Source organism: Eupeodes corollae, chromosome 1 (assembly GCF_945859685.1).
Source record: "Eupeodes corollae chromosome 1, idEupCoro1.1, whole genome shotgun sequence".
NCBI classification, from domain to species: Eukaryota; Metazoa; Arthropoda; class Insecta; order Diptera; family Syrphidae; genus Eupeodes; species Eupeodes corollae.
In genome coordinates, this window is record NC_079147.1 from 187,516,841 (window position 1) to 187,538,621 (window position 21,781).

Consider the following 21,781-nt stretch of genomic DNA (forward strand, 5'->3'; position numbering starts at 1 on the left):
ACAGAATTCGGAAAGTCAAAGACTTTTGTTTTCTGTTTTATATTGAGCACGCACTAAAAGGATTATGAATACCCTTTTATGAAAAAGAAGATGCCGATGCAGATTAGTTTCGAATGTCTGCACATTGTAACGAGTGGAAAAAATGAGCATGTAAAAGCATTGTACATTCGTATAGTGCACCTAAAGAAAGAATCCCTGAAATTGACAGTGTATAATAATATGCTCATGGCATAGATGGCATTCTGATTGAATTCTACAAGAATAGTACGGAACCGATTAAAAGTTATCTTCTGGTATATTTCAACTTACTTTATGAAAATTCTTTTGTTCAAGAAAATTTCAACAAAGCGTATATTAAATTCAAAAAAGGAGATACCAATCAGCCAGAGAACTAAAGATGAATCTCGATTCTCAACTCGCTAAGAAAGATTCTAACTTCAATTCCTTATGAAAGGTTGATGGAATGGATTGAGAACAACAATCGACTATTGCCAGGAGATCGATTGAGCAGAAATAGAAATGATATGCCTGTTTTGTGGATTTTAAAGCAGCCTTTGACAAGGTAAATAAAATGCCTTGATGAACGAATTGTCATCCTTAGGAATTTCACGTAAATTCTTAATGTTTTATTTCAGCTTTCTTGAATCATCTACTGCATTAGTGTGGGACGGAACAAAATTCGCTGAATGGTTTGAAACAACGTCAGGCGTCCTCCAAGGTTGTATATTAAGCCCAATATTATTCGCCTTGTTTATTGATGACGTTTGTGATGAACTTCCGGGTGGAATACTCTTTGCCGGTATACAAATGCAAGTTTTGCTCTACGCCGACGATTTAGTTCAACTAGCTGACAATCCATTTACCCTTCAGCTGCAAATCAACAAAATAATATATTTTGTAAATCCTGGAGTCTCCGCGTCAATCCCAACAAGACAAAAATAATTATTTTTGAACCGCGTCGGAGCAGAAGACTCGCAGAAGAAAACTGGTCCCTAAACAACGCGTCTATTGAGGTCGTTCATTATTTCAAAAATCTTGGAGTTTGCTGTTTTACAATCTTGATGTTTCGAAAAAAAAAAAATAGGTGACTCAACAGTCTGTAGAGAACCAGGGCCTAGTGGCTTACAACTCTCAACCATTCCTGTGTGCGAGTAATTGCAGTGGACCTACAGTTTATATGTCGAATTCGAACGGCTTTTTTGAGAAAGCACTTTTTCATGACAAGAATTACTTTGGAGAATATGTTAATTCCTCGCACTAGGCAGTACCCGTGAATAAAACTTTTAGGTGGCACAGGCAGGGATCGAACCCAATACCTCTCGTATGACAGTCCAACGCACTAACCATCATGCCACGGGTGTACTTCGAAACACGTGAAAGAAAAAAGCAACGAACCCAAATGAACTCTAAACTTGATGTGGCCTACGTTTTTCTCTAACCAAAAAATCGATCTTAAATCCAAATATAGTGTTTTTCAAGTTTAGGATTTTTACAACTAAAGGAGTTTAAAGCCGTGCAAAGGTATTTCTTCAAACGCTCAGATTGCCTTCTTCAACGCCCAATTATGCTATATATGTAAAGTCTGGCATAACACCTCTTTAAATTACAAACCTTGAAACCAACTCAGACTACATATGGAAAGTTATGAGCAGGGATGAAAGAAGCCTTCACAAATCCATTTTGACAAGGCTCATGCAAACAAATGCCTCCCCGTTTAAAGAATGGAACCGGATAGCTTCTTCAAATGGCAATAACCTATTCTTTTTGGAGTCCAATTTGAATCAATGGCATACCATGTTTAATGATCTGATCCCCAGAACTGATGAACATCAACATATCTTCAACGAACATCTTTCAAGAAATGTGTATTGAAACCTCAACCACCATATAACATCACAAGCTAATTATTTCAGTAACAAGTTTTCTTCTGAGGCTATTAGTTACATATTTAGAGCCCGATTCGAAATACTGAATCTTAACTCTATGCCGCATCGAACTGATCTTCCACAAATCTGTATCCTTTGTAACACCGGAGAACCAGAGAACATCACACACTTCTTTGAATCGTGTCATCTACTCCAAGAGATTCGAAAACTGTATTACTAACTGAGTTTTTTTCCCCAACTCGGCTCTATGAAATTCTGAATGGAGACTTCGGATGGCCAACTATCTATGGATACTGCAAACATGCTCGAAATTACCGCAATAGTTTTCCATAACTCTACAACCAGTTATTGCAATTAAAGGTTCAAACAAAGTTTCATTATTACTATTTTGTGTTTCATAGCATGTAAAAATTGATATAGATACTTTTTTATTTCAAAATCATGGTAAGTTCGCACTTGATGCTTTAACAAAACTACTATTTGTTTTTTTATACGTAATTAGTTGAACTTATGTTTTTTATTTGAACTTTAACTTCTTAACATTTAAATTGTGTTCTTGTTATGAAATGTCGATCAGGAAGACGGCAGTCCATATTCTTAAAGAAAAACATTTCTTAATAATTCATATCTTAAAATAAATAAATAAACTATCTATCTATCTATCTACTTGACAGTATGTCGGAAGTTAAGCTCAAGTATAAACTGATGAGCATTCCTAGAAGTAAAGGCATCACGGTTGAATTGTTTGTGGGGAGGAATACAACTGGGTATTGTTGGAGTATCGATAAAATAATGATGGGCACGCGACTTTGGTAAGACAACTATCTCCTTTAATTTTTAGAGCTGTCTTTTTAGTTCTATCCTGTTAAAATATTGTTTATTAAACTTTGTATATCTGCTGAATTATGTCATAACAATACTATTTTGTTAACAGCTTAAACAATATTAAGTTTGTCAAATGTAAAGCTTCTGTTAATTCTTACTTTCTTCTTTTTTACTTCCTTTTATCTTGAATTCTTCACTTTTATCTCAACCCTTGTAGTGTAAAGAACTTGCTAATAAAACTTCTCTTTTATAATCGACTTTTCTTTCGATAATCTTTTAATTATTTTAACAGGTTATGGGCCCAGACCCATTGTATTAGAGTAATTTATAGAATCGCGTTTATATTCTTTTAATTTTAAAAATCAATAAAAATGACAACTTTCACCGGAAAAATTCCATTATTAAATGGAGATAATTTTGAAACGTGGAAGCCTCAGATGGAAGCGCTTCTGCATAAAAATCGCCTGTTAACAATTGTCAACACTGCCGAGACAGAAAGACCCACTGATGCAGCAAAATTGGAAGAATGGAAGAATAAAGATCAGGATGCCAGATGCGAGATAATAATCTGCATGGAACCAGCCCAGGTATCGTTGGTGAAATCGATCGCCACTTCCAAGGAGATCTGGGATTTTCTTGAAATTACTTACAATAGGAAAAACACTCGAACTAAAGTCCAGGAATTTCGTAAGTTAGTTAATATAAAAATGAATGAAAATCAAAGCATGGAAAATTACTTAATCCAATTTAATTCTGTTGTGTCACGCCTACTTGAAATGGATGCTAAACTGGACGATAATTTGTTGGCTGCACTATTGTTGGATAGCCTACCCGAGAGCTACAAGGACATTCAAGCTGCATTCGATGCTGCCTCTGATTTCCCAAAAATTGATGTTCTGCGGGCACGCTTGTTGGAAGTTAGTCAAAGGAAAAAGCAAGATGGTGAGATAAGAGATGAAGCCCTAAAGGTTAAATTCCATCCTAAAAAACTGGATAGTCAAAGACCAGGTATGTCAAATGCATTTCAATATAGTTGTCATCGCTGTGGAAAAAAAGGGCATATGAAGAAAGATTGTCGTGTCAAACTTTATAAAGAAAGGTTGCATTATGCCAAAAATGAAAAGGCAAATGAGGAAGGTTTCGTAGCGTCTGAACTCATTGAACGCTGTAATTGTGCGCCAACCCAAAATTCGTTTAATAATTTGGAGGTTAATGAGCATAAAAATTGGTACATAGATAGTGGTGCCACTTCACACATGTGCTGTGGTGAAGATGACTTTATTGACCTAGACACAAGTTATTCTGGATTAGTTCAGGTAGCCAACAAAAAGTTTGCGAACATCAAGGGAATAGGAACTGTGAAGCTCCACACAATAGTTGATGGGAATTTAAAATCGATCTTTCTTTACAAAACACTTTTTATCCCAGAATTAAGAAGCAATTTAATCTCTGCAAGTAAGGCAACTGATAATCACTGTAAGGTTGTTATAGAAGGAAAACATGCATATATTAGTAAAAATGGAAAAGTGTTATTAGAAGCTATAAAAGTCAAAGGACTTTATTTGATTAATAAGAATGATGCTAAGGAAGATTGTAATTTAGTTCCACAGACAAACAGTAATTTAGAAATGTGGCATAGGAGATATGGACATTTAAATGTAGCATCACTTCGTCAATTAAAAATCAATGGTATGGTTAGTGGCCTTCCAAATTTTGAAGACGTTAAACTTGAGTGCTCAACTTGTTACAGAGGAAAACAGACAAGACATTGTTTTCGTGCAAAGATCGAAAAGTCGTCAAGATTTTTATTAGATATCGTTCACACAGATCTCTGTGGACCAATAAATATTGAATCGATACAGAAGAGTCTATATTTCGCAACTTTTATCGACGATTATTCACGAAAGATCTTTGTTTATTTTTTGCGCAAAAAGAGCGAATATCTACAAGTTTTTAAAGATTTCAAAGCACTGGTAGAAAATCAAACTAACAAAAAAATTAAAACATTAAGAAGCGACAACGCGAAAGAACTAGTTTCTCAAGAATTCTCTAAATTTTTAATTGATAATGGAATTAAACGACAGCTAACCGTAGAGTACACACCGCAACAAAACGGCATTGCGGAGCGCATGAATCGTACTCTGGTCGAAATGGCTCGTTGCTTTATCATAGAAGCAAATTTACCATCCTTCTTGTGGGCTGAACTAATCAATACTGCTGCCTATGTACGAAATCGTTGTCCAACTTCATTGAATTTCAACAGAACTCCAGAGCAAATTTGGACAGGGAGAATTCCAAATATTTGTCATTTGCGGCAAATTGGTAGTAGTGCTTTCTCTTTAATTAAAAGCTCAAATAGAGGCAAATTTGATCAAAAGAGCGAAGAGTTTGTATTGATTGGGTATTCGGACGAGTCCAAGGCCTATCGTCTTTGGAAGAGGGGAACGCGGACAGTCATAAAGAGTCGTGATGTTCGTTTTATTGAAAGTTCAACTCAGGGACCAGATCAATCGAGAGCGTATGAATTTGAAAACAAAACTTGTGACGTACATGCTGACGAAATAAATAATGTTTTCTCGAATTTAAAACAAGAACAAAAGGAACATGTGCATGCAAATGAAAATATTAGCTTAGAAAATTTTAATACATTTTTAAATTCAAATCAAAAACAAAACGAGCATGCAGAAGATAATGTTAATTTAGAATACAATCAAAAAAATAAAAATATTAATTCAGAAAATTCGAATAAAGAAAAAGTAAAGAAAGGCGAACCTAATGATGAAGAAAAAGAAATTAATTCTAAGAAATTGAATTCAGGTAAACAACTTTCAAACAATAAAGAAGAGGAAGAATATGAAAGAATAGCTCATCGTACAAGAAGCCGCCAACATCACAATGCCAACAATATGATTGAAAAAGCTTTTCATGCACAAGAAAATGATCCGTCAAGTTTTCAGGAGGCAAGAGATTCACCGAATGCTGATGAATGGCTTGAAGCAATGAATTTGGAATACAACTGCCTTATGAAAAATAATACTTGGAATCTCTGTGATCTACCGGAGGGGCGAACAGCCATTGGGTGTAGGTGGGTTTATAAGTCAAAATACTTGCCTAATGGAGAAATAGAACGTAGAAAGGCACGTTTAGTAGCGAAAGGCTATACGCAAAAATACGGTGTTGACTATTTAGAGACCTACGCGCCTGTAATACGACAAAGCTCTTTACGTCTGATATATGCCTTGTCAATGGAACATGACTTAAAACTTAATCATTTTGATGTTTCGACAGCTTTTTTAAATGGAAAACTTGATGAAGAAATTTTCATGAAGCAGCCGGAAGGGTTTACTGATAAAAAATATCCACAGAAAGTCTGCAGTCTTAACAAAGCTTTATATGGTTTAAAGCAGGCAAGCAGGCAATGGAATAAGACTTTGGACATCCACTTGAAAGACATAAATTTCATACAATCGAAGTATGATCAATGCATATACTTTAAAATTGATGATGACGAAATAACTATTATTGGAACATACGTTGATGACATCATCATCGCATCCAATGCAGAAAAATCTATTTCAATCATTAAAGAAAAGCTTAGTTCAAGCTTTGAAATAAAAGACCTGGGAGAACCGTCTTTATGCGTAGGGTTAGAAATTAAGAGAAATAATGAATTATTATCAATTAATCAAACACGTTTAATTAATAACTTAGTTTTAAAGCATAAAATGAATAATTCTAAACCTGTTTATATACCTATGCAGGCAAAATTAAAACTACAAAAGGAACCATCTATCCCTGGAGAACGGATTGCTGTTGAAGTTTTAAAATATCAAGAGCTCATTGGGTCACTGATGCACTTAGCAGTTTTCAGTCGCCCTGATATTTCATTCAGTGTAAGCAATTTAGCCCAATTTTCACAAAGTCCTCGAAAGCAACACTGGAATGCAGCAATACAACTCCTTCAGTATCTAAACACAACTAAGCATGCTAGAATTGAATTTCGTAAAACCGGGTCACCACTTATAGGCTTCGTAGATGCTAGTTGGGCTGAAGATGTAAACGATCGTAAATCTCAAAGTGGTTTTTGTTTTACACTTGCAGGTGCAGCCATCAGTTGGGAGTCGAAGAAGCAGCGCACAGTAGCAACCTCTAGTGCTGAAGCAGAATACATCGCCTTGACTGAAGCATCAAAAGAAGCTTATGCACTTCGTTTCTTACTAGAGGAGCTAAAACTTGGGTATAACAAACCGATTGACATCTACTGCGATAACCAGAGCGCACAACATATCGCAAAGTATGGAGGAAAGTACTCGAGAACTAAACATATACACTACAAGTATCATTTTGTGAGAGAAGCAATAGAAGAAAGCGTTGTTAATTTAAAGTATCTACCAACTGAAAACATGGTCGCAGACGCTCTTACAAAAGCTGTTCCGAAGCATAATCATATGCTTTGTTTTCAACAATTTGGAATTAATTTTGACTGCATTAATATTGAGGAGGAGTGTTAAAATATTGTTTATTAAACTTTGTATATCTGCTGAATTATGTCATAACAATACTATTTTGTTAACAGCTTAAACAATATTAAGTTTGTCAAATGTAAAGCTTCTGTTAATTCTTACTTTCTTCTTTTTTACTTCCTTTTATCTTGAATTCTTCACTTTTATCTCAACCCTTGTAGTGTAAAGAACTTGCTAATAAAACTTCTCTTTTATAATCGACTTTTCTTTCGATAATCTTTTAATTATTTTAACATATCCTAAAAACAAAAGTACGTTATTTAGCACCATTCCAAATATGAGAATTATTCTAGGGTTTTGAACGAATAAAAGCTTTGTAGACTAGAGCCAGATCGAAGGGGTTAAAACTTTTTGCACCGTCGAAGAAAACCTAAGCACTTAGCAATATGTGATCCATCAACAAAACGTGGTTTGTTATGCACACACCTAGAACTGAAAGCTCAATGCAAGACTGCCCATCGATTGTTGTTGTGGGAGGGTTACGCTTTTGCAACAGTAGACAACATTGGGTTTTTGAAACATTTAATTCTACACGGTTTTTTGATTCCCCATTGGACAATGCTGTCAAGTATAAAAAGTTGAGGGTAGTGTCATCAGCGAAACAGTTTAGTTGGTGAGAAGTTTTAAACAAAAGATCATTTAGAAAAATAAGGAAGAGTGTCGGAGACAGAACGAGGCCCTGAGGCACACCAGCGTTTATTTTGTGGATATCAGATTTGAACCCGTCCAATACTATTTAAATTTAACGGTCCGAAAGATAATTTAAAAGTAAAACCCAACAAAGCAGAGATTCATAAATACCAAGAACACGCTTTTTCGATAAGAGAGTTTGATGCCAAACTCTATCAAATGGCTTTGAAATGTCAAGTGCCATTATCTTACTTTCTCCAAAATAATTTAAAGATTTGTTCCACAATTTGGTAATAAATCATGAGATAATCAGTGGACCTATTGCTACGAAAGCCGTACTGCCGGTCATGAAAATTGTGGTCAAAAATTAGCTATTTATGCAGTCAGCAAAGTAAATTGCTAGGTCTCAGTTTAAAAGTTCGTTAAACGATTCTAGGTAATGTCGACTTAACGCCGAGCTTGTAATAGAATGCAATATATTTATAACTTCAATATAAAGAATAAATTTCTATAGAAATTGGGTCTTACAATTTTCAAATCGCAAATCCTTTTTCTTTAATCATTTGAATGCAATTTTTTGAGTCTTCATGCATTCTTTGTAATCTTTTTAATTTTTTACAGTTTTTGTATCTTGAAGTAAAATGTCACTACGGTGTCTGACACTGAAAATTGGTGTGCGAGGTGTATGGGCCACTTTAGTTCCTTTGGTTTCAAGGAACGTTTTTGAGGAAATCTTTGTTACGGGTTGGCTTCGAAATTTCTTATCCAATTTTTATGCAATTTTTTTTAAATGAAAGGGGATATCACGGAGCAGGTTTAAGGCATAAATAAAGTCCGAAAATGTTTCTCAATAATTTATTTTCAATGCATATAAATCCAAATATCACTGATTCACTGATCTCACGTTTCGATAGGAAATATGAGTACCGAGTGCAATTTCTGTCGTGCATTCATACAGCCTAAAGAACCACCAGGTCTCTACTGTTCAAGAGGAAAAGTTTTATTGGCAGAAATTGCTGATCCACCGGAACCATTAAAAAGTCTTTTCAATATTTCTGATCGAGATTCTAAACATTTTCTTGATATGATTTGTGTTTACAATTCTTTACAAATGATGTCATTCGGTGTAATTTGTTTAAAGCGTTGAGTATCCTAAAGAATAATTAATATTGGTTGAAGATCAATTTCTAAAAATATCAGGAAAATGATGTCAGACTTTGATATGGAATCTCCTATACAGATTGAAGAACGTGACAGACAATTTCTTCAGAACAGGGATTATCTTTCAGAAATAACGTATGATGCCAACCAACTTTTAATTTTCGTTCAAGGAATTGAACAACAATTAACCGACGAGCAGCCTTGCATACAACACTATGATCGACAACGTGATGCAGAACAGTGGTAAAATGTTCTTTCTTGATGCACCTAGAGGGAATGGAAAAACGTTCTTGATCAATCTTTTACTTGCTAAATTAAGAATGCAAGGAACAATTGCATTACAGTAGCATCATATGGGATTGCTGCATTATTGCTACATAATGGAAAAACCGCTCTTGCAACTTTCAAATTGCCTTTATATTTGCAAAGCCAGGAGCGTCCATTTTGAAGTATCTCGAAACAAATCTCACTAAAGTGCTTAAAGAAACTAAGTTCATTGTGTGGGGCGAATCAATAATGGTAAATAAAGGTGGGCCTGAAGCTCTGGATCGTATACTTAGAGATTTTAAAGTTGATGAACGTCTGATAAGAGGCGTTGTGATACTGTTCGCTGGTGATTTTCGGAAAACATGGCTAGTTGTGCCAAGAGGTACAAAAACTGATGAAATAAATGCTAGCCTAAAATCGTTGTTTCTGTGGACTTCTGTCATTGGGTGGTGATAATAATGTAGCACAATTTTCAAGAAATCTTTTGGATATAAGAAATGGATATATTAAACAATAATGATGAAGTACTAATAGAACCAACATTTGCGACTAGCGTCACTGGAAAAACGTATTCATAGCTAATGTTTACCCGCAAGTCTCCCAAATTTCAGAGAAAACGGATGGTTGGCTACGCGAACAAGCGATTTCAGCAACTAAAAACGATTCTGTTTCAAGCATAGATAATAAAATTCTTTCAAGGTTTTAGGTCCATCAACAAACATATCATTCTATTGATAATCTAATTTATCAAGATAATGCTATTGATATTCCAATTGAATTCTTTGAATACATCAGGACTTCCTCCGCATAAACTGGACTTGAAAATTTGGGCTCCAATAATGCTTGTGAGGAATTTAAATGCACCAACATTATGCAATGGTACTAGATTTCGGAGAGTAACTATGTAGAGGAACGTGATTGAAGCTAAAATTCTTTCCGGCTCAGCCCAAGGTCAATTCGTTTTCATTCCCAGGATACCGATGATTACTAATGAATTCCCCTTTCGAATTTAAACGAGTACAATTGCCTATAACGCTTTGTGTTGCTATGTCTATCAATAAGGCACAGGGACAGACACTGAAGGTTGCAGGCCTTGGCATCACAAATCTCTGTTTTACACACGAACAATTGTATGTTGCTTGCTCCCGTGTCATCTAATACAAATTACTCAAATTTTTTAAGGCTCAAATGATTCATGTCTGCAAAATTTGTTGTCTCAATATTTATGTGAATTTTATGAATGCAATCTTTTGAATCAATTCATAGTTTATAATGATTAATATTCCCAACGGATTGAATTCTTTTACCACTCTGCTTCGCTCATTCGTAACAATTTGTTTTTTGGTCATCAGGTTTGACAGTTTTATTGAATTATATCTAAGAACCAAGGATAAACTTTTATTTTTTTTAAACTTTCAGTTATTTGGACACTGATAGTTTATTTTGCCTCACAAAGTCTTGACATCATGTCAATTTATACCTACACACACTGAACGAAATGGGTCGCTTTGCGATTGAACAGCATTGAAAAATATTGAAAACTTATTTTCAAAAAACAAACAATTAGCAAATAATAAGCTAGTAGACAATAATAATAGTCCTCGGTCACCTCATGTTAAGCACATTTTTATTGAAATTGAAAATACAGATCTGAGAGATATGTCCTTTATTCATGATGGTGTAAAACATCATTATATCAGCAATCTTGGAGATGTCAATAATTTTTTTTGTGGGCAAACACTAAGGACCATGTTATGCCCACAATCCAAGTTTATATCTTCCGAAAGCTACAGTCCGAAACTATCTTCAAGGTCTTGGTGTAGCAAATACGCTGATTCAAAGCTAGCCAATGCCATAACCATACTTGAATTAATGTTTGCTCTTACTCATAAAACATTTAATATTTAGTTTTGTTCGATTTATTGACATCCGATAGAAAATTATTGTAATCGGTTCGATTTGTCAAATTGAAAATTACGACATTTCTCGACGTTTCAAGGTCCCTAAAATCCAAATAAAAGATTTTTAGACAGATGTCTGTTCGTGAGTGCATGTGTACCATACTAAAGGTAAGTCGGCGAAAAATGAGCGACTAGAAAAAATATCAGAAATGAGCTTAATGGAATGTACTTGCTGAAAAAGATCTCTCAACTGAAACAACACTTATCGAAAGTGTTTAAAACAATCTACTCAAATAAAAATTGTGGAAAGGTGTCACGTTACATATCATTCTTAAAATGTTTATGGAGTGCAACAACTTCAAGGTGACGAAGAGATGGAGTTGTATACAAAACTTTAAGTTAATTTTTAAAGCCGCAAAATCGAAAAAAAATGTTGTCATCTCAAAAATGTTACAATTAAAAAATGATTATATTTCCAAAACAATTTTGTGCAACTAAAAATAAAGTTTTTAGCATCTGGTAAAATTTTGAGAAACATCAAATTGGCAGTTTTCTTGTAAAAAATAAAAACCAAAAAAAAAACAGTACTCAAAGTTGGTAAAAATTAAATTTTGACAAAAATATCATTTCAAAAATTTGAGACACGGTGTGAGCATTAGGAATAGTAGACAGAGTACTTTAGAAATGCAGATGTCAATCAGTCGCAACTTTAAGTTTTTTGTTTAGGAACCGCAAAGGACAGATGTTATGCCAATAATCCTAATACAGTTCAAGCTTATATCATCGGAGCAGTACTTGAGCCTCAGTCGAAAGCCTTCAACATGATTCTTTGAAAATTTGACCTGCTGTTACAAAGCTAGCGTAGGCTACAACAATAATTAAGAGCTCTGGACTGGACAGCATTTATTTTGTTCGTTTTATTGCATTTTCAAAATGAAACGTGTGTCCTGCCCACACTTTAAAGCATAAAATGTCAATTCAAAATTTAAAGTTACAAAAAGGAAACAAATTGTTTAAAGTTAAATAACGATAATAAATTAATAATGTTCCCAACCCTACTTTTCTAGAACGATTTTAATATTACGGATATGGAAGAATGTCTCGCGACAAAAAATCAATTTTCAATTCACAAAACGATTAATGTCCTTAAGGTCAAACATTAAGTTTCTATAATAAAATTATCCCAAAACAAATAAAAACATGTTGAAATAAAAAAGTGTTTCAAAATCACCTATACCTCAATTAACATATAAAATTTAGATGCAATAAAAAATAAATAAATTTCATGCTACTTTAAGTTTACTATGTCCTGAAATAAACTTGCGTGAGCAAAAACAAAAGTATAATTTTTAACACACTTAAACTATGGCTAGTTTTTTTTGTTTCAACTTTGCCCTTAAATTATATTTCCTAACCAAGTTCTTGCCAAAGATATTAAAAAAGCTCAAAGAACTCTCCACACATTTGGAATTAAAAAAAAATATCCCCAGACTAACCCTCGAAAGAAAAAAAGAAGCAAAACTCCAAAAAACAAATAATTTTTAAGGAGACAAATAAAAATATATAAAAAACAATTTTATTTTCTCGGTAGACTTCAAGATGTTGGATTTTATTGCCACTGATGTCGCGTTGATGTTGATGCCACCCCAACGCGCAACTCCTTCAAGGACATTTTTGTAATTTTCTTCCAAAAATCTTATAAGTATTTTCTACTTTTCTCTCTTTTTCTCTCTATCAGTGACTCACCCTTTCTTTCTCTCTCTCTCCCGCTCTCTCTTCGTGTGAGTAGGTCACCATTGTTCATTTTCCCAAAAATCACGTAACGCAAATGAAAATTCTCCTCAAGAAAAACCCATTCAAGTAGCAACATAGTTACATACATACATACTTAATTCTGAATTTTGGAATCGAAAAAAAAGGACGAAAGAAAATACAGCAGTTACATATTTAAGCCGCGAGGTGGCAATAGGGTTTTTTGGGAGAACAAAAAAGAAATGATGGCAAATGAAACTTCTTCGATTATGGCAGGTGGCTTGAATTGTTTAGCAGCACACGAAAAATAAAGGATATTATTTCCTCTCTCTCTCTCTTTTTCTTCATCATACGTTACGAACATATTTATATATATATTTTTTAACCTCTCACTCTCATTTTTAAAATACGTGCAGTACAAATACATATTTTTGATACAACTACAAGTACAAAAAAGTAACTTTTTAAAAACCATTCCACAGGAAGGATTCACGTTTTTCATAGGAAAAGAACAGAAAAAAGTCATCCTCATCCTCATCCTGATCCTGGAGAAAGACACAAAAATTTATGACAAAAACATCTTAAAGGCCAACGCGGAAAATACGCGAGGTGAATTTTTAAACATTTTCCCATATAAAATACAAAATACGGGACATCAGCAACGTTTGCATATTGGAAACATCAGTTTTTACTTTTTTAATATCTTCTGTGAATATAGTTCGAGTGGTAGAGTTGTAAGGTTTTAAGTGAGATTTCGTCTATTCTCAAGCCATTCACCGATATTAAAATCTGAAACGAATAGGTTCCACAATTTGTTTTACTGAAGGAAGAAGGAATCAATAAGGTTTCAAACGTAATCCGCATTAAATTTAAAGTCAAGCCATGGACAACTCAGAGCGTTCTACATATCAAGCCCTTTCCTTACCTTAAGCGCCAAAATAAATTGTTTCGTAAACGACAAATCCAAAGCTTAAGTTAGTATTGGAAATTAATAATTGTGTTTAAGCTACGATATGACAATGGTCGTAAAGGCTTCATTTGTTACTAGAATCGAGTCTTCATTTTTTTTTTTTTGAAAATGTCTCTTACGACAAACCGAGGGAAAGAGCTCAACATGTTCAAGCTAAAGCCTCAGAGTATAAAACTGTCAAATAGAAAATTAATACCTTCCATTAAATTTTACCGACATATTCACCTTAAGTAGTAGATAACACAGGTCAACAACGTTTTGTTCCTTATATTCAAATTGAACTTTTAGAATAAGTTTTGGTGGTCTTAATTCAAATTCGACTCCAAAAATTACTCTATCACATCAGGTTTTTGAGATATTAATTTTTTAAATTCGAAAAAAACACATATGCCGGCTTTTTTTTGCATGCAGTAAGTTGTTTAATTCAATTCGTAAGAGTTTTACTAATCTAAATTTCCTGGCTTTGATTTTTTGTTTTTCAGAAAAAAAATTAGAATAATCTTCATAACTTGTTAAATTTTACCTGCCTCAAAAATTTTTCAAAAAACTCTGAACCATTTATGCTAGAATAGGTGTCAACAGAAATGTGCAAAATGGTTTGAATGTTTTTATAACGAATCCTTCGCGGTCTAAACAATTCTATAATGTCAAGTTTTTGAAATATATGGGAAGAATATAAAAATAGTGTTGAAAGCTAGTATTTTTTACATTTAAGCAGATAGTTTAAATCGACGCTCCGATTCCAAATCACTGTTAAATTCAATATTAATTCAAACCTCATATAAAGTCAAACAAACTACAAGAATTTCTTGAAACTACAAGAATTTCTAGAAATTACAAAAAATTTTAGAAACTAATTTAAAAAAAGGAGACCCTCTAAACTGCAAAAACTATAGACGAGTCATTCTCCATAACATAGCTTAAAAAATCTTCTCGGCTCTAAAATATTGACGTCTAAAGCACATCGTCAACAACCTGATAGGTCCTAATTAAATTTGACCAGGAAAGTCTACAATCGATTAAATATTCCCATTTCGACAGATCTTGGAAAAAAAAATACCAAGAATATCAAGTCGACAGTATCATTTCACCGATTTCAAGGTTGCATATGACAATATCTACATAGAGGAACTGTAAAATGCCTTATCTAGTTTTGGCATTCCTGCAAAACTCGTCCGTTTGTGCAGGATAGCCATCGAGAATTAGCAGTGCTCCAAAAAGGTTACAAACAACCTAACCAAACATTTTGATGTCAAAAACGGCTTTAAACAAGTTGATGAGCTGTCATGAGATTTCTTTAACAACGTTCTTCAAAGAATAGTCCAGAGCTCCCACGTCAACACTAGAGGCACTATCTTTCAAAAGTCTTCCCAATTATTGAAATATGCTGATAACATTGACATAATTGGAAGAACTCAGCTTGATGTCAATGCCGATTTTGTGATTATTAGGGCAGAGCCTGCAAAAATAGGTTAAGTGGTTAATGAGGGAAACACAAAGACGACGTCTCGGTCAAAACTTCACCATTGACAGAAGTAACATTGAGGTACTTAAGGACTATTTCTAAACGCTGTTTGCGCTAAGCAAGCAATTGAGTAGTAAGGCCTTCTCTCGAGCAATTAAAGCGTCGCTTTACAAAACCCTAATCATTACCGTCCTGTTGTACGGTGCAAAAGCTTAAACTTTGACAAAAGTGAACGAAAACAACTATAGTCGTTTCTTGTCTGAGAAGGTGAGTGGAGGAGAAGATCGAACGACGAGCTGTACTGGTTTTATAGCGACGTAGTCTTAGCCAAAAAAGATCCAACGCCTGACTGAGTTACGTAGTTCATATGGAAACTAAAGCTCACGTCTAAAAAGTATTCGAATCCACTCCCACAGGACAGCACAGTAGATTAAGACAACGGATCAGGTGGCGCACACAGTTGAAAAATGATATCATTCAACTTGGAGTGCGCAGCTGGAGACATCTAGCTAGGGCCCTAGTTCACACAGGACTTTAGCGCTACTTTAAGTTAAGTAAAACTTTGCAAAATCATCTTACAATTTATTGGTAAGGGAAAGGTATGTTGTGTTTAAACTTAGCCTTAAAAAAACTGTTTTTTGTCGTCTTTAGCATTTTTAGATTTCATATTTTAAAAACTTTGATAGAAAAATTTCAAGGCAAAATTGGAATTTAGGACAACTTAATTTTTTGAAACTTATGAAACGAAAACCGTTCCACAATATTTCCAAATATCGATCAAAATCCTAAAGTGAAGAACTTAGGTTTGCAGGAAAACGGATTAATGAGTGAAATTTTAATATTTCATTAGAATTGTTGAACAATTGTTGAAATGAACAGCATAATACGTTCCACAAATAATGAGTTCCAAATTATTTTTCACATGAGAATTTGTTTTGAATTCCCAAAAAAAGATTGAATAGAAATGTGGACAATAGATTTGTAAAATAGTTATAAGCCCTAGCGGACAATTCACATGAGAGCAATCAACATCCGACTTATGAATTATGTGCAAATTTTACACAAAGAGCTAGAATTATAACTTAAGTTAATCTACATTTTCAATACAAAAATAAGAGAAACTTAAGAGAAGAAATTGTTCGACGTGAATTTCAATCTCGTGTAAGTGTCTTAGTAGTGAACAATTAATTCTTCCTATTCTTAAAATAAAAATAAAGCTAACTTCATTTCATTTTCACTAAAAAATTTGACTAAACCGAAAAGTTTTAAAAATCTATAGAAATGTTGAACCGTGAAAATAAATAAACCTGTTTTTTATATACAATTAAACTCGTTCCACAAACTTTTTCACTTCATTTTATAACCAAGGGAAAATTCTTAAAAACCCTTAATGCTTCCAAATTGTATGAATCCAATGCATTTTATTACCAACCATGGAATAGAAATTGTGAAATCAAAAATATTTGTATACGTCATTTTAATTTCAAATATTTTGAATTCACTTAACAATTTTACAACTTTACAACATCGACTGTTATGCAAAAGTAACGATTTTTTCTTTTTTTTCCCTTCGATGTGCGATGATGTCTTGAGATTGATGTAGGTTTTCGGTCATATATTCTTGTTTTTTATTTTGTTTCACTGTATAAGAAGGAGGTAAAAAGTTTTGACATATATTCTTTTCGCCATTTTGTATTTTCTTGTTAACACTGCTGCAAGAAGACGTCAAGAGTATTGATGGATATTAGTAAAACGTGTCACTGTGCTGCTCTCATTTTGTCAGTTTGCCTACTTTTTATTTTCGTTTCGTTTCATTTTTGAACAGCGAAATAAAAATGAAAATTCTCTCCTATTTCCCCCACTCCTTACCCCAATGTCTCCCTCGGGGGGAATAAATGAAATGATATCGCTGTTGGGCTGTGAAAGAAAAGGATTCATTACTTTGTATGTCCTCAATTGTAATGTGCATCACAGAAGGAAGGAGGAAAGGGTATAAGAGTGTATACGTGAAGTAGGAACCCAGGGAGGGAGTATGGAGTATTAAAGGACCTCGAAGTCGTATAGTGTGGAAGTGAGGAAGTGGGAGGATGGAGGAGATAACTTTCATTTTCATTAAATTCATTAACACAAAACGCGCTTGAGTTAAAAAATTAAAAAATAAAGTTGAACAAAAATCCGATGTAGAACAAAAACAAAAAATCAAACCAACGGAAATAAAACAATGGAGCCTGCACTATAAATTCCAAGGTAAAGCTCCAGAAAACAAAAGCGAGTTTGTGGCACGGATGTGGGTTGGGTATAGTGGGATTGGGATGAGGATGGGACTCTGAAGCTGCTGGATGTGGATGAGAATGAGGATGAGGATGATAATGGGATAGGACTCTTTTTTATATAGGGAAGTAAGAAATCAGTTTAACTTTTCATACAAAATTGTCGACAGTTGTAGGTTATGATGAGATCTCTTCATTTCTTCAGCTTTTTCCGAAATGAAAATGAAATGATGTTTTTATTTTTGTATTATCGTAATTTTCTGAACAAAAAATAAATTTAATTCCTTTTTATAATGTTTCATTTCATATTCAATGCAAATGCAATTCTCTCTTTCTCCCTCTCTCTCTGTTTTTCATCCTTTATGATTTTAAGGATTAAATTGACATAGCAAGGACAAAAGATTTATTCATAAACAAAAAGTTTAAGAAATTTAATAAGAAAAGCGGTTGAATGAATCAGAAATTACTTGAGTATACAAAATAAAGGTAAGCATATACTCAGAACTTGTACTTCTAATGTTTGGGAATATTTATGGAATTTTTCAAGGTTTTCTTTTATGAAGGAAAGAACCAACTTTTTGCACCCATATTAATTCTTAGCTTAAGTAATGTATTGAATACAATAAAAAAAAGGGAAACTTGTGGTAAACACAAAACAGTAGGAAATTCAATGCTATGACAAAAGAATGTTAACCTTGGCCTATACAATAGACATTTTTCATTACTTCAAGATATAACTTTAGATATTAGATTAGCTGACCTAGCCTATTTTTAGGCTTTGGTTTAGTTTGAAAATTATTTCCTCGTCTGAAATAATTGGTTGATATAAGGACATCATTTTAAAGGATATTCGTATGTCATTGCAACTTTGAACTTTGTTGGATGATATTTTTATTTACAGAAAGATGCACGAGAAAGTTGTGCATCAAGTCTAATGGAAGATAAAAATGGTTTTTTGATAAGAGATTGCATTTTGAATACCTCACTATTTGGGCATTTATCATCTCTTGACAAAAACTAAACCATTATTAAAAACAAAACGGCAGGATATACACTTTAAGAATGCGTTGATATTATTTAAATTCACTGCAAAAATAGTGACCATTTCTGCACACCGTTGGCAGTACTGCAAGAAAATTTTCCTAAACGACTTATTTTTTGAGGTGTTCACATTTTTTAACAATATTTTTGATATGACACCTTAAGCCCATTTCAACAGGGCCACGTGAAATATAAGGCCTGTGTCCATACTCCACAAAGGATATAAGATTTTAAATTTGAACTTCGTTAATGTACCAAGAACATTCGAAAATTTTTAAATTTTGTTGACTGATATTACTTTCAATTGTTAATGGTCCCCCTCCATTCCTAATACTACTTCTCCCACACAAAAATGTTTGAGAGTTGTAAGTAACTAGGCCCTAGTTCCCCACGGACTGTTGCACCATCCAATTTATTTGAATTTATTTTTAATTATGAATAAGCCTAATAAAGCATTCCGCTTTCGTTTAGTGCGGCTAAAGAAAGAATATGTGTAAATAAAAATACGCGTGTTTTTTTGATTTTGATAAATAGCATAATAGAAAATTCCCAAGAAAAGCCATCGACAGTAGCCAGATTTTTGTATTTCAAAATAAGTACAACTGAAAGAAGACATGTCAGAACAATAATTAAAAAAAAAACACAAATAGAAGAAATTTTTGTGAAAATCGAAAGTTAAAATTAACTTCAACAAAAAAATTACTAAAAATAATAACATTGGCAGTTTTCAAGAAGAAAAAAGAAACATGGAAATTCATATTCTATAAAAAAAAGTTAATTCAACAATTGCATCTTTGACATAAAATAAAAACTTCAAGAAGGGGGTTTGTTCGAGTTAAAATGAGCTTGATTCGACTCGTTTCTGGTTGGGGATCGAAGAAACATCGAAACACTATTTGCATTTTAGAATATGCTGTCAAACTTAATCATTTTTAAATGTTCTAGTGTGGTGGAAACACCATTTCATTAACAAAACTAAAAAATATCAACAATAACAGATTGATTTTTGTTCCCAATGTAAAACATATGAGTTCAATTGCACAACTACTCAACGAACACAGCCATCTAGATACAAATGCAATATCAATCGTACCAACATTTGAGAACGAAATCACATAACATCCATTCGAGGCTTGTATAACTGTCAAAAACCCATCCGTAGTACGATTTTACTTTAACTTTTATCGGTAGTATTCATACTGCGGATAAAACATGAGTTCAATTGCACAACTACTCAACGAACACAGCCATCGAGATACAAATGCAATATCAATCGTACCAACATTTGAGTACGAAATCACATAACATCCATTCGAGACTTGTATAACTGTCAAAAACCCATTCGTAGTATGATTCTACTTTAACTTTTATAGGTAGTATTCATGATGCGGATACTATTTTTGTTATTCGTGTAAAATCCTACTATACCATTGATAGATTTTCCAACAAAACACGGGTAATATGTTCGAAATAAGGCTCAAGGGAAAAGTGATGAGCATTTCTAAAGTTAAACGTAAATCCGAACGACAAGGATGTGAACTTAAGAATTAATGTGAAAAGCTGAGAGTACTGTCATTAGTGAAACATTAAAGTTGTAGCAGTTTAGATAAAAGATCCTTTATAAAAATAAGGAAGAGTGTCGGAGACAAAACCAGCGCTTGTTTTGTGGATATCAGCCTTGAAACCGACCAATACTATCTCGAGTGCATATAGTCTTACTTTCTCTTAGACAATTTCAAGATTTGTTTCTCTCTTCGATGGGATAAACCATAAGATCACCAGCTGGCCTGTTGCTACGAAAGCCATACTGCCGGTCATTAATAAGTTTTTTAATGTTCAACAAATTTCTTCAGCTGAACATTGGTCATTGTGTCCATGACATTGGAAGAAGGGGCTGTAAGGGACAGGCTGGATAAATACTTTTCACCATCCATTTGAAAAGAGACCTGTAGAGTAGGACAGATGGAAAAGCTTAAGCAGTGGTTTTGCCAGCTTTGAAGAACACCTCTTCAGAACAATAGCGGGGATACTATTCAAACCAGCGGCATTGTGAATGAAAAGAGAAAAACAGGCTTTGCTTAAAATTTTTAATTATAAATTGCTCAAATCTAAAGGCAAAATAAGAAATATTAAATATTCACGAAGGAACTACAAAAGTTGGTTGACAGTTCGAGGCCTTAGAAACCTTATTGGAATATCGAAAGAACAACTGGAAACCATTTTGAGTGACCATTCAGGAAATTGGCTTCAAAACAGAGGAATTCCTATGCTCGCAATTCACTAAAATATCACATAAAAACTTTAGTTAGTTTTTCAGTCTTCCACAATCAAAAGAATCAAAGAGGAAATATAAGTAACGTTGTCTATTGTTAAATTGATGAAGAGCGGCTTTTCTAGGTCCACCTAGTGTCATAGCGAAATGGAAAATTGAAGCCTTTTTGATTTTGAATGGTAAATCTGTAGTAATGTTTGCGATTGGAGGGATAGTAATATTTCCAGCCTTTGCAAAGTCTTGTAACGTTAAATAATCAAGGGGCATCTAAATTACGCATAAGCATAACTGCCACACCAAATTTCAATTGCAGCTTATTAAGTGGCACATCGGACACCTCAAGTGAGTTAAGAAAGTCTACATGACTGTGTCTATGGACAAATTCTTAATAAGTTGAATTTATTTTCAAAACACCATCGTTTTTTGGTGCTAGAATCACTCTTTGACAGAGAAATTAATCGGCATGTGGGTTATTTTGCAATAAGTTCAGAATAACTCAGTACTACTGATCATCTCCTATCGTTAATAGGAAATTTGGTAGGAAGCTATTCTGTACATACCCTAATGATAGGCAACGGTGATTGGTCCAGAAGCAGTAAGCACCTAATTATATGCTACTAATTACTGTTCCAAAATGGAATGTATTAAATATCTTATTATAATTGTAACTGAGGGATCTACCCAAATAAGCTAGGAATGAGATATTTTTCCACGTTAAAAAAAAGCTCAAAATACTATCCAGCCTCGAATCTACCTTCACACTAAAAATCATTTCAAAATATTGATCCGTTGCGATGTGAAGGACGGACAAACAAACA

At 33.7% G+C, this 21,781-nt stretch overlaps 1 protein-coding gene across 1 annotated transcript in view; it reads right to left on the minus strand.

Annotated features, from left to right (window-relative positions):
- LOC129942827 (voltage-dependent calcium channel subunit alpha-2/delta-4) overlaps positions 1-21,781 on the minus strand; it is a 280,448-nt gene that overhangs the window by 212,162 nt on the left and 46,505 nt on the right. The window lies entirely within an intron of this gene.